Raw genomic sequence first — 13,890 nt, 5'->3', positions numbered from 1 at the left:
GTCGACTGGTCGATTGTTTGGTCGATAGGCTGTTGGTCGGCTGAGATTGTTTTTATTAGAGCGGTCGCAAATGTATACAATGCCAGTCAAAGGTTTGGACACCTACTCATTCAAGGGTTTTTCTTTATTTTTTTACTATTTTCTACATTGTAGAATAATAGTGAAGACATCAAAACTATAAAATAACACATATGGAATCATGTAGTAACCAAAAAAGTGTTAAACAAATGAAAATATATTTTATATTTGAGATTCTTCAAAGTAGCCACCCTTTGCCTTGATGCCAGCTTTGGACACTCTGTTGACCAATGGATTGGTCGAAAGAACAGATAACTCTCGGTCAACTAAGATTTTTTTTTTGGTCTGGGACAGCCCTACACTACTTTGAGACAAGCTTGGGGAATCATCTTGATAAATTAGTCATGTCAGATTTTTCTTTTCACTGAATCTCCGTATGGATATTGGTTAGGCTACAATTAGCCTGTGGAAATATTAGCTAAGTTGAGGTGAAGCTGCTCATGATAATCTTGTCTAGTTGGCTCATTTATTAGCACTGATCAGAACATTTTGACCGCATGTTATGTAGTTTAACAAGTGGATTATTTTATTCTTCAGTAGCCTAGTAGCCTAGTAACCTAGGTCTCCCGACCAAAAGCATGTGACTTGTCTTAATCAATCAATGTGATTTTGTTTAACTGAGTCTCCGTCTCTAGGCTTTATTTGGCTAATTCTCTGGCTGGGCAAATTATTGGAGGTGGTATAGCTCATATATTAGTTTGGTCATCTATTACTGATCAGAAACATTTAGCGTGCAGTAATGTAGCCTAAATCAAGAGGAGCCCTTTTTATTTTGCTCGGTCGCGTGGAGGCACCTCTAAAAGCCTGCGGAGGTTGTGAAATACGAACAAGAGACTCAAATGCTTTTGAAAATATACACTACCGTTCAAAAGTTTGCGGTCACTTAGAAATGTCCTTGTTTTCGAAAGAAAAGCAATTTCTTTGTCCATTAAAATACCATCAAATTGATCAGAAATACAGTGTAGACACTGATAATGTTGTAAATGGCTATTGTAGCTGGAAACGGCTGATTTTGGCCAGAAACAAATAACTTTTTTCTGAAACTCATCAGTCTATTCTTGTTTTGAGAAATGAAAGCTATTCTATTCGAGAAATTGCCAAGAAACTGAAGATCTCGTACAACGCTGTGTACTACTCCCTTCACAGAACAGCGCAAACTGGCTCTAACCAGAATAGAAAGAGGAGTGGGAGGCCCCGGTGCACAACTGAGCAAGAGGACAAATACATTGAGTGTCAAGTTTGAGAAACAGGCGCCTCACAGGTCCTCAACTGGCAGCTTCATTAAATAGTACCCGCAAAACACCAGTCTCAACGTCAACAGTGAAGAGGTGACTCCGGGATGCTGACCTTCTAGGCAGAGTTGCAAAGAAAAAGCCACATCACAGACAATAAAAAAAAAAAAAAAAAAAAGATTAAGATGGGCAAAAGAACACAGACACTGGACAGAGGAAGATTGGAAAAAGTGTTATGGAAAGACAGGTGTTCGGATCACAAAGAATACCATTTGTGAGACGCAGACCAAATGAAAAGATGCTGGAGGAGTGCTTGATGCCATCTGTCAAGCATGGTGGATGCAATGTGATGGTCTGGGGGTGCTTTGGTGGTGGTAAAGGTGGAGATTTGCACAGGGTAAAAGGGATCTTGAAGAAGGTAGGCTATCACTCCATTTTGCAACGCCATGCCATACCCTGTGGACGGCGCTTGATTGGAGCCAATTTCCTCCTACAACAGGACAATGACCCAAAACACAACCCAAACTATGCAATAACTATTTAGGGAAGAAGCAGTCAGCTGGTATTCTGTCTATAATGGAGGGGCCAGCACAGTCACCGGATCTCAACCCTATTGAGCTGTTGTGGGAGCAGCTTGACCGTATGGTACGTAAGAAGTGCCCATCAAGCCAATCCAACTTGTGGGAGGTGCTTCAGGAAGCATGGGGTGAAATCTCTTCAGATTACCTCAACAAATTGACAACTAGAATGCCAAAGGTCTGCAAGGCTGTAATTGGTGCAAATTTAAATTGTACATTTTTGTCATTGGATAGTCGCTCTTATCCAGAGCGACTTACAGTTAGTGAGTGCATAATTTTTTTTATTCATACTGGCCCCCCGTGGGAATCGAACCCAAAACCCTGGCGTTGCAAGCGCCATGCTCTACCAACTGAGCTACAGGAGGCCCCTGTGCAAATGGAGGATTATTTGACAAAAGCAAAGTTTGAAGGACACAATTATTATTTATATTAAAAATCATTATTGCTAACCTTGTCAATGACTACATTTCCTATGCGTTTTGCTATATTTCCTATTCAAACTCATTTCATGTATGTTTTCAAGGACATTTCTAAGTGACTCCAAACTTTTGAACGGTAGTGTAAATTGCTATTATTTTCTAGCGATATCATGATGAAGATAAGACCCTACATCCTGCTAAGACCCTACATCCTGCTCCCTAACAAAGTGGAGTAGGAAAGAGATGAAATGTGGATCAAAAAAGTGATTTTTTCAAACTATCGTACAGAGGATCATCCAGGTCAGATTTTTTTCTCTTTGCATGATCGGAAAACAGGTTTCTAAAGCACGTACATTCACCTACAAACTCTCTAAAAGGAGAAGGCACTTGTTTGTTATATGACAGCAGTTCCACACGTTCTCATAGCCCTCAAGTTGTGTGGGAAAAATATTATTCGTATTTTATTCTGTAATATTCTTACTGGCCCGCCGTATTCGCGGAGAGCGCGCATAAATGAGGATGACCTGAACTCCAAAATCCCCCAAAGGCTCTTTTAAGAGCCACCTCCATATTTCCATCAAAAAGGCACACTTGTTCCATGTATACACGCACCTCTACATTAGCCGCCATGTATGTTGTTCACTAACACGTCTAAAAGCTACGTATTGCACCTTTTAGTTGCCTGAAGTCTAGCTTCAATGTTTGTGTGTGTATATACAACCATCTGGCATCATCCACTTCCTTTGGACTATAGTAGCACAGTAAAATGCTATACAAAGGAGGGGGGAAAAAAAAAAAGTGGAAAAAAAGTGAAAAATAAATAAATAAAATGTATGCACTCACTAACTGTAAGTCGCTCTGGATAAGAGTGTCTGCTAAAATGACTAAAATGTAAAAATATAAAATAAAATATTTGTGTGTTGACTTTGATCAGGGCGGGGGAATTTAAGTGTGTCTCGTCTGTTTATTGAACAAAATAACAAACTATTGATTTTATTTGCATGTGCGAAATTGCATTACTGTGTTTTTGACTTTATTCTGGAATCTCAGTTACCTGGTTTGATTAAAAGGGAACCTTGAAATGTTGGAGTTTTTAAATAATCTCTAATTTTTACAACATCTAACCCAGTAGGCAAAACTGGTTGAAATCACCAAATTTTTTCGACCAGTTTCATCCACTGGGAAGGTATTTTTAACATTAAAGTAAATTTAAGACAATTTGTCTTATTAATAATAAATGATATGATATGTTATCAATCATGAAATGTCATGGTAAATTACATTGATAATTACCTTTGGTAATATTAATTATTTGGTCTCCATGGCAACAGCACACATGGCAAGTTGCTTTCATGAAATGTTTTATTTATTTTGGTTCTATTTTTTCCCAAACTGCTCTGACAACTTGCTATCAGTCTGCCAGCCAGCTTCTCCCTCTCTCCTCGTCTCCTTCGCATGCCATTCACTGTCTGCATGGCTTGAGCTCTCTTGCTCTCTGCCTGGCGGTGCCTGTTCACCAGAGGCCTCCACCGGCCCCCAGACCTCACCTCTCTCTGGGCTCCAGCCCTAACCTCTCTCTGGGCCCTAGCCCTAACCTCTCTATGGGCCCTAGCCCTAACCTCTCTCTGGGCCCTAGCCCTAACCTCTCTCTGGGCCCCAGCCCTCACCTCTCTCTGGGCCCCAGCCCTCACCTCTCTCTGGGCCCCAGCCCTCACCTCTCTCGGGCCCCATCCCTCACCTCTCTCTGGGCCCCATCCCTCACCTCTCTCTGGGCCCCAGCCCTCACCTCTCTCTGGGCCCCATCCCTCACCTCTCTCTGGGCCCCTGCCCTCACCTCCCTCTGGGCCCCAGCCCTCACCTCTCTCTGGGCCCCTGCCCTCACCTCTCTCTGGGCCCCAGCCCTCACCTCTCTCTGGGCCCCAGCCCTCACCTCTCTCTGGGCCCCAGCCCTCACCTCTCTCTGGGCCCCAGCCCTCACCTCTCTCTGGGCCCCTGCCCTCACCTCTCTCTTGCCCCCCGCCCTCACCGCTCTCTGGGCCCGAACCCTCACCTCTCTCCGCTCTGCGCCCCAACCCTCACCGCTCTGCGCCCCAGCCCTCACCTCTGCTCCGCCCTGCGCTGGGGAGAGTTCAGTGGGTACACTACCGAGCCAGGTGGGACTCCCAAGTCACACATGACATGTACCACCACCACCCGTCTTCAGAGATGTCAGTATATATGACATGTGGCTGACAACCCAAATGCCTTTGTCTGATAACAAAACATGTATTTTGTCTCTTCTGTTCACGACCGATGTATTGTATCTCTTTATTTCTCTGGTGTCCGTCTCTTAATGTGGGGATTAAACATTTATTTAAACAGTTTGTCACAAGTTATGTTTTGTTTTTAAATGTTTTTATTAATTTGGCAGATTTGTTTTATAAACCGCAACATTTAGATGATTCTTAAAATAAAAATACATGTTTGGCCTGAAATAAAAAATAAATAAATAAAACATGTTTAAAATGCTTCATTCTAGCTCTCTAATAATTTATTCAAAAAATATTTTACAATTATTTTGAATGTAAACTAAAATGCAATCACAGCAACATTTTTCTCTTTATTTGTCAATGCGCTAGAAAAGCTTCTGAAACCTTTTACTCCCCTACCAAACTGTCTGTATTTTACTACCTGCTGTTTCTCCTGTTCTCCTGAAAGCTCTGGAGTCCATGTTTTTGTTGATTTTCAATTTTTCCCGTTGACTGATCTTTCCTTTGTCCCTCAGTCAACGAAGTTACTGCCAACCCCTGACAACATCGCCCTCTGACTATATACTCTCTCTTTCTCTCTGTCTCTCTCTCTTTCTCTCTCTCTTTCTCTCTGTCTCCCTCTCTCTGTCTGTATCTCTGTCTCTGTCTCTGTCTCTCTCTCTCTCGCTCTGTCTCTCTCTCGCTCTCTCTCTCTCTCTCTCTCTCTCTCTCTCTCTCTCTCTCGCTCTCTCTCTCTCTCTCTCTCTCTCTCTCTCTCTCTCTCTCTCTCTCTCTCTCTCTCTCTCTCTCTCTCTCTCTCTCTCTCTCTCTCTCTCTCTCTCTCTCTCTCTCTCTCTCTCTCTCTCTCTCTCTCTCTCTCTCTCTCTCTCTCTCTCTCTCTCTCTCTCTCTCTCTCTCTCTCTCTCTCTGTCTCTGTCTCTGTCTCTGTCTCTGTCTCTCTCTCTCTCTCTGCCCCACTGCCATGCTCTCCTCTTCCGCTTGGTCCAACTAGTGCTTCATCTTGGTTGTCTGTCTACTCCTGGTTTTGACCTAGTCTGTCTGGCCATGTCCGATTTAGACATTTTTATTGTATGTGAAATTGCGAAAATGTAGTGCTTTTCGTCTAGTAGAATTCGAACCTATTACATAACAGAACCAACCTCATACATAGCAGAACCAACCTATTGCATAACAGAACCAACCTCATGCATAACAGAACCAACCTCATGCATAACAGAACCAACCTCATGCATAACAGAACCAACCTCATGCATAACAGAACCAACCTCAAATTAGGTTGAGATGATAATGGTATTTTCTGATGATAATTTCTGATGATGATGATGGTAATTTCTGATGATGATGATGGTAATTTATTTGCTATTGGATACTACCATTTCGATGTTCATATACAAATACATGTGTATGCTATGCATCCCCTAATCTGCAATATGAAATCCCAAACCATGTATATATATATTTTTTGATATACAGTACCAGTCAAAAGTTTGGACACACCTACTCATTCCAGGGTTTTTCTTTATTTTTACTATTTTCTACATTGTAGAATAATAGTGAAGACATCAAAACTATGAAATAACACATATGGAATCATGTAGTAACCAAAAAAGTGTTAAACAAATCAAAATATATTTTATATTTGAGATTCTTCAAAGTAGCCACTCTTTAAGTTGATGACAGCTTTGCACACTCTTGGCATTAGTCTAAAGGTATAACACTGGCAGGACCGCTGTCTAGAGGTAATACACTGGCAGGACCGCTGTCTAGAGGTAAAACACTGCCAGGACCGCTGTCTAGAGGTAAAACACTGGCAGGACCGCTGTCTAGAGGTAATACACTGGCAGGACCGCTGTCTAGAGGTAATACACTGGCAGGACCGCTGTCTAGAGGTAATACACTGGCAGGACTGCTGTCTAGAGGTAAAACACTGGCAGGACCGCTGTCTAGAGGTAAAACACTGGCAGGACCGCTGTCTAGAGGTAAAACACTGCACTGGAAGGACTGCTGTCTAGAGGTAATACACTGGCAGGACCGCTGTCTAGAGGTAAAACACTGGCAGGACCGCTGTCTAGAGGTAAAACACTGCACTGGCAGGACCGCTGTCTAGAGGTAAAACACTGGCAGGACCGCTGTCTAGAGGTAAAACACTGGCAGGACCGCTGTCTAGAGGTAAAACACTGGCAGGACCGCTGTCTAGAGGTAATACACTGGCAGGACCGCTGTCTAGAGGTAAAACACTGGCAGGACCGCTGTCTAGAGGTAAAACACTGCACTGGAAGGACTGCTGTCTAGAGGTAATACACTGGCAGGACCGCTGTCTAGAGGTAAAACACTGGCAGGACCGCTGTCTAGAGGTAAAACACTGCACTGGAAGGACTGCTGTCTAGAGGTAATACACTGGCAGGACCGCTGTCTAGAGGTAAAACACTGGCAGGACCGCTGTCTAGAGGTAAAACACTGGCAGGACCGCTGTCTAGAGGTAATACACTGGCAGGACCGCTGTCTAGCGGTAAAACACTGGCAGGACCGCTGTCTAGAGGTAAAACACTGCACTGGAAGGACTGCTGTCTAGAGGTAATACACTGGCAGGACCGCTGTCTAGAGGTAAAACGCTGGCAGGACCGCTGTCTAGAGGTAAAACACTGCACTGGAAGGACTGCTGTCTAGAGGTAATACACTGGCAGGACCGCTGTCTAGAGGTAAAACACTGGCAGGACCGCTGTCTAGAGGTAAAACACTGGCAGGACCGCTGTCTAGAGGTAATACACTGGCAGGACCGCTGTCTAGCGGTAAAACACTGGCAGGACCGCTGTCTAGAGGTAATACACTGGCAGGACCGCTGTCTAGAGGTAATACACTGGCAGGACCGCTGTCTAGAGGTATAACACTGGCAGAACCGCTGTCTAGAGGTATAACACTGGCAGGACCGCTGTCTAGAGGTAAAACACTGCACTGGAAGGACTGCTGTCTAGAGGTAATACACTGGCAGGACCGCTGTCTAGCGGTAAAACACTGGCAGGACCGCTGTCTAGAGGTAATACACTGGCAGGACCGCTGTCTAGAGGTAATACACTGGCAGGACCGCTGTCTAGAGGTATAACACTGGCAGAACCGCTGTCTAGAGGTATAACACTGGCAGGACCGCTGTCTAGAGGTAAAACACTGCACTGGAAGGACTGCTGTCTAGAGGTAATACACTGGCAGGACCGCTGTCTAGAGGTAATACACTGGCAGGACCGCTGTCTAGAGGTAATACACTGGCAGGACCGCTGTCTAGAGGTATAACACTGTCAGGACCGCTGTCTAGAGGTATAACACTGGCAGGACCGCTGTCTAGAGGTAAAACACTGGCAGGACCGCTGTCTAGAGGTAAAACACTCGCAGGACCGCTGTCTAGAGGTAATACACTGGCAGGACCGCTGTCTAGAGGTAATACACTGGCAGGACCGCTGTCTAGAGGTATAACACTGGCAGAACCGCTGTCTAGAGGTATAACACTGGCAGGACCGCTGTCTAGAGGTAAAACACTGCACTGGAAGGACTGCTGTCTAGAGGTAATACACTGGCAGGACCGCTGTCTAGAGGTAATACACTGGCAGGACCGCTGTCTAGAGGTATAACACTGGCAGGACCGCTGTCTAGAGGTATAACACTGGCAGGACCGCTGTCTAGAGGTAAAACACTGGCAGGACCGCTGTCTAGAGGTAAAACACTCGCAGGACTGCTGTCTAGAGGTAAAACACTGGCAGGACCGCTGTCTAGAGGTAAAACACTGGCAGGACCGCTGTCTAGAGGTAATACACTGGCAGGACCGCTGTCTAGAGGTATAACACTGGCAGGACCGCTGTCTAGAGATATAACACTGGCAGGACTGCTGTCTAGAGGTAAAACAATGGCAGGACCGCTGTCTAGAGGTAAAACACTGCACTGGAAGGACTGCTGTCTAGAGGGGGGGGGTGACTATTTTCTTAGTCAGAGAGAGCGCAGGGCTAGTAGGGCTGATAGGGATGGGGCTGGCTGCTGCTATGTGGGAAATAAATGGCTGGATGGTGTTGACTCCCTGCCCCAGCCTCCACGACACGGTTTCTGTTGAACATCCAGCTTTGGAGGGAAGGAGGTGGGAATAGAAGAGAGGGGGGGAGAGGAGAGGGGAGGAAGGAAGTGTTGGTTGCTACAGCTGGGTGTATAATTGTTCTCAGGTCCCTGGCTAACAGAACAGTGTGTGGGAGCTAGCCAGGCTGGGGGTCTCTGGGTCAGAGTGGTAGATGAGGAGGAACCAGGTGTGACAGGGCTGTGTGGGAGCTGGCCAGGCTGGGCCAGCAGTAGATGAGTAAGGGTTAGCTCTCTGGTTCTAATGGCCCTCACTCCTCTCCGCCTCAACCTCACATAGCTTTACGCACTCTGTACTGAGACACACAATTTGATAACCCTTTTCTGTGTATATGTGCGCACGCGTCTTATAATAATAAAATATTAATATAATATAATATAATATGCCATTTAGCAGACGCTTTTATCCAAAGCGACTTACAGTCATGCGTGCATACATTTTTGTGTATGGGTGGTCCCGGGGATCGAACCCACTACCTTGGCGTTACAAGCGCCGTGCTCTACCAGCTGAGCTACAGAGGACCGCTACAGAGGATCTTGGTGGTCCTTTGAGCCGGATCTCGAATAAATTATTAATTAAATGTAAATTATTATACTTTTCTATTACAATATTTCATGAATAGTTTTTCTCGGTGTAACATATCTCTATGTTAAAGTTATCATCTCCTCTCCTGATGTTAACACCGGCTTGTATATCATATGTTGTGTATCTAATCTCTGTGTTATATAATGTGCATATATACTGAACAAAAATATAAACACAACATGTAAGGTGTTGGTCCCAGGCTTCATGAGCTGAAATAAAAAATCCCTGAAATTTTCCATACACACAAAAAGCGTATTTCTCTCATTTTGTTCACAAATTTGTTTACATCCCTGTTAGTGAGCATTTCTCCTTTGCCAAGATAATCCATCCACTTGACAGGTGTGCCATATCAAGAATCTTGTGCTGGGGACTATAAAAGGCCACTCTAAAATGTGCAGTTTTGTCACACAACAAAATGCCACAGATGTCTCAAGTTTTAAGGGAGCGTGCAATTGGCATGCTGACTGCAGGAATGTCCACCAGAGCTGTTGCCAGAGAATTGAATGTTGATTTATCTTCCATAAGCCACCTCCAACGTCATTTTAGAGAATTTGGCAGTACGTCCAACTGGCCTCACAACCGCAGACCATGTGTAACCACGCAAGCCCAGGACCTCCACATCCGGCTTCTTCACCTGCAGGATCATCTCAGACCAGCCACCCGGACAGCTGATGAAACTGTGGGTTTGCACAATCAAATAATTTCTGCTCAAACTGTCAGAAACCGTCTCAGGTAAGCTCATCTGCGTGCTCGTCGTCCTGACCAGGGTCTTGACCTGACTGCAGTTTGGCGTCATAACCGACTTCACTGGGAAAATGCTCACCTTCGATGGCCACTGGTACGCTGGAGAAGTGTAATCTTCACAGATGAAACCCGGTTTCAACTGTACCAGGCAGATGGCAGACAGCGTGTATGGCGTCGTGTGGGTGAGCGGTTTGCTGATGAGTGCCCAATGGTGGCGGTGGGGTTATGGTATGGGCATGCATAATGTACTGACAACGAACAGAATTGCATTTTATCGATGGCAATTTGAATGCACAGAGACACCGTGACGAGATCCTGAGGCCCATTGTCGTGCCATTCATCCACCACCATCACCTCATGTTTCAGCATGATAATGCACGGCCCCATGTTGGAAGGATCTGTACACAATTCCTGGAAGCTGAAAATGTCCCAGTTCTTCCATGGTCTGCATACTCACCAGACATGTCTCCAATTGAGCATGTTTGGGGTGCTCTGGATCGACTTGTACGACAGCGTGTTCCAGTTCCCGCCAATATCCAGAAACTTCGCACAGCAATTGCAGAGGAGTGGGACAACATTCCACAGGCCTCAATCAACAGCATGATCAACTCTATGTGAAGGAGATGTGTTGCGCTGCATGAGGCAAATGGTGGTCACCAGATACTGACTGGTTTTCTGATCCACGCCCCTACCTTTTTTTTTTTAAAGGTATCTGTGACCAACAGATGCATATCTGTATTCCCAGTCATGTGAAATCCATAGATTAGGGCCTAATTTATTGATTTCAATTGACTGATTTCCTTAAATGTACTGTAACTCAGTAGAATCTTTGAAATTGTTGCGTTATATTTTTGTTCAGTGTAGTTATAATGTGTATCTAATATCTGTGTCATATAATATATATAAAATCATATGTTGTGTCCTTTAAAACAGTTTTTCCCCCCCTCAGCCCCATTGCAAAATGTGTAGAATTGCAGAAAATTAGCTTTAAAACAGCAAAGTGTTGTCTCTGGGCAAAGAGGAGTCGAAGATGGCAACGTTGGCTACGCCCACTACCCCCCTGCGTTTCTGTGTGTGTATATACAGTGGGGGAAAAAAGTATTTAGTCAGCCACCAATTGTGCAAGTTCTCCCACTTAAAAAGATGAGAGAGGCCTGTAATTTTCATCATAGGTACACGTCAACTATGACAGACAAAATGAGAAAAAAAAATCCAGAAAATCACATTGTAGGATTTTTAATGAATTTATTTGCAAATTATGGTGGAAAATAAGCATTTGGTCACCTACAAACAAGCAAGATTTCTGGCTCTCACCGACCTGTAACTTCTTCTTTAAGAGGCTCCTCTGTCCTCCACTCGTTACCTGTATTAATGGCACCTGTTTGAACTTGTTATCAGTATAAAAGACACCTGTCCACAACCTCAAACAGTCACACTCCAAACTCCACTATGACCAAGACCAAAGAGCTGTCAAAGGACACCAGAAACAAAATTGTAGACCTGCACCAGGCTGGGAAGACTGAATCTGCAATAGGTAAGCAGCTTGGTTTGAAGAAATCAACTGTGGGAGCAATTATTAGGAAATGGAAGACATACAAGACCACTGATAATCTCCCTCGATCTGGGGCTCCACGCAAGATCTCACCCCGTGGGGTCAAAATGATCACAAGAACGATGAGCAAAAATCCCAGAACCACACGGGGGGACCTAGTGAATGACCTGCAGAGAGCTGGGACCAAAGTAACAAAGCCTACTATCAGTAACACACTACGCCGCCAGGGACTCAAATCCTGCAGTGCCAGACGTGTCCCCCTGCTTAAGCCAGTACATGTCCAGGCCCGTCTGAAGTTTGCTAGAGTGCATTTGGATGATCCAGAAGAGGATTGGGAGAATGTCATATGGTCAGATGAAACCAAAATAGAACTTTTTGGTAAAAACTCAACTCCGTCGTGTTTGGAGGACAAAGAATGCTGAGTTGCATCCAAAGAACACCATACCTACTGTGAAGCATGGGGGTGTAAACATCATGCTTTGGGGCTGTTTTTCTGCAAAGGGACCAGGACGACTGATCCGTGTAAAGGAAAGAATGAATGAGGCCATGTATCGTGAGATTTTGAGTGAAAACCTCCTTCCATCAGCAAGGGCATTGAAGATGAAACGTGGCTGGGTCTTTCAGCATGACAATGATCCCAAACACACCACCCGGGCAACGAAGGAGTGGCTTCGTAAGAAGCATTTCAAGGTCTTGGAGTGGCCTAGCCAGTCTCCAGATCTCAACCCCATAGAAAATCTTTGGAGGGAGTTGAAAGTCCGTGTTGCCCAGCGACAGCCCCAAAACATCACTGCTCTAGAGGAGATCTGCATGGAGGAATGGGCCAAAATACCAGCAACAGTGTGTGAAAACCTTGTGAAGACTTACAGAAAATGTTTGACCTGTGTCATTGCCAACAAAGGGTATATAACAAAGTATTGAGAAACTTTTGTTATTGACCAAATACTTATTTTCCACCATAATTTGCAAATAAATTCATTAAAAAACCTACAAAGTGATTTTCTGGATTTTGTTTCCTCAATTTGTCTGTCATAGTTGACGTGTACCTATGATGAAAATTACAGGCCTCTATCATCTTTTTAAGTGGGAGAACTTGCACAATTGGTGGCTGACTAAATACTTGTTCTCCCGACGGTATATATTGTGTATCTCTGTGTGTGTATATCTATATACAGTTGAAGTCGGAAGTTTATATACGCTTGGGTTGGAGTCATTAAAACTTGTTTTTCAACCACTCCACACATGTCTTGTTAACAAACTATAGTTTTGGCACGTCGGTTAGGGCACCTACTTGTGCATGACACAAGTAATTTTTCCAACAATTGTTTACAGACAGATTATTTCACTTAGAATTCACTGTATCACAATTCCAGTGGGTCAGAAGTTTACATACACTAAGTTGACTGTGCCTTTAAACAGCTTGGAAAATTCCAGAAAATGATGTCATGGCTTTAGAATCTTCTGATAGGCTAATTGACATAATTTGAGTCAATTGGAGATGTACCTGTGGATGTATTTCAAGGCCTACCTTCAAACTCAGTGCCTCTTTGCTTGACATCATGGGAAAATCAAAAGAAATCAGCCAAGACCTCAGAAAATTTTTTGTAGACCTCCACAAGTCTGGATCATCCTTGGGAGCAATTTCCAAACGCCTGAAGGTACCACGTTCGTCTGTACAAACAATAGTACGCAAATATAAACACCATGGGACCACGCAGCCGTCATACCGCTCAGGAAGGAGACGCGTCTCCTAGAGATGAACGTACTTTGGTGCGAAAAGTGCAAATCAATCCCAGAACAACAGCAAAGGACTTTGTGAAGATGCTGGAGGAAACAGGTACAAAAGTATCTATATCCACAGTAAAACTAGTCCTATATCGACATAACCGGAAAGGCCACTCAGCAAGGAAGAAGCCACTGCTCCAAAACCGTCATAAAAAATAAATAAATAAATTCCCTGTTTTAGGTCAGTTAGGATCACCACTTTATTTTAAGAGTGTGAAATGTCAGAATAATAGTAGAGAGAATTATTTATTTCAGCTTTTATTTCTTTCATCACATTCCCAGTGGGTCAGAAGTTTACATACACTCAATTAGTATTTGGTAGCATTGCCTTTAAATTGTTTAACTTGGGTCAAAGGTTTCAGGTAGCCTTCCACAAGCTTCCCATAATAAACTTGGGTGAATTTTGGCCCATTCCTCCTGACAGAGCTGGTGTAACTGAGTCAGGTTTGTAGGCCTCCTTGCTTGCACACGCTTTTTCAGTTCTGCCCACAAATCTTCTATAGGATTGAGGTCAGGGCTTTGTGATGGCCACTCCAATACCTTGACTTTGTTGTCCT

At 44.2% G+C, this 13,890-nt stretch overlaps 1 pseudogene; it reads left to right on the top strand.

Moving 5' to 3' along the window:
• LOC121574507 overlaps positions 1-13,890 on the top strand; it is a 501,964-nt pseudogene that overhangs the window by 127,338 nt on the left and 360,736 nt on the right.

Source organism: Coregonus clupeaformis, chromosome 9 (assembly GCF_020615455.1).
Source record: "Coregonus clupeaformis isolate EN_2021a chromosome 9, ASM2061545v1, whole genome shotgun sequence".
Lineage (NCBI taxonomy): Eukaryota > Metazoa > Chordata > Actinopteri > Salmoniformes > Salmonidae > Coregonus > Coregonus clupeaformis.
The sequence above is the reverse complement of the archived record's forward strand: the minus strand, read 5'-3'. Positions and strand labels throughout refer to the sequence as shown.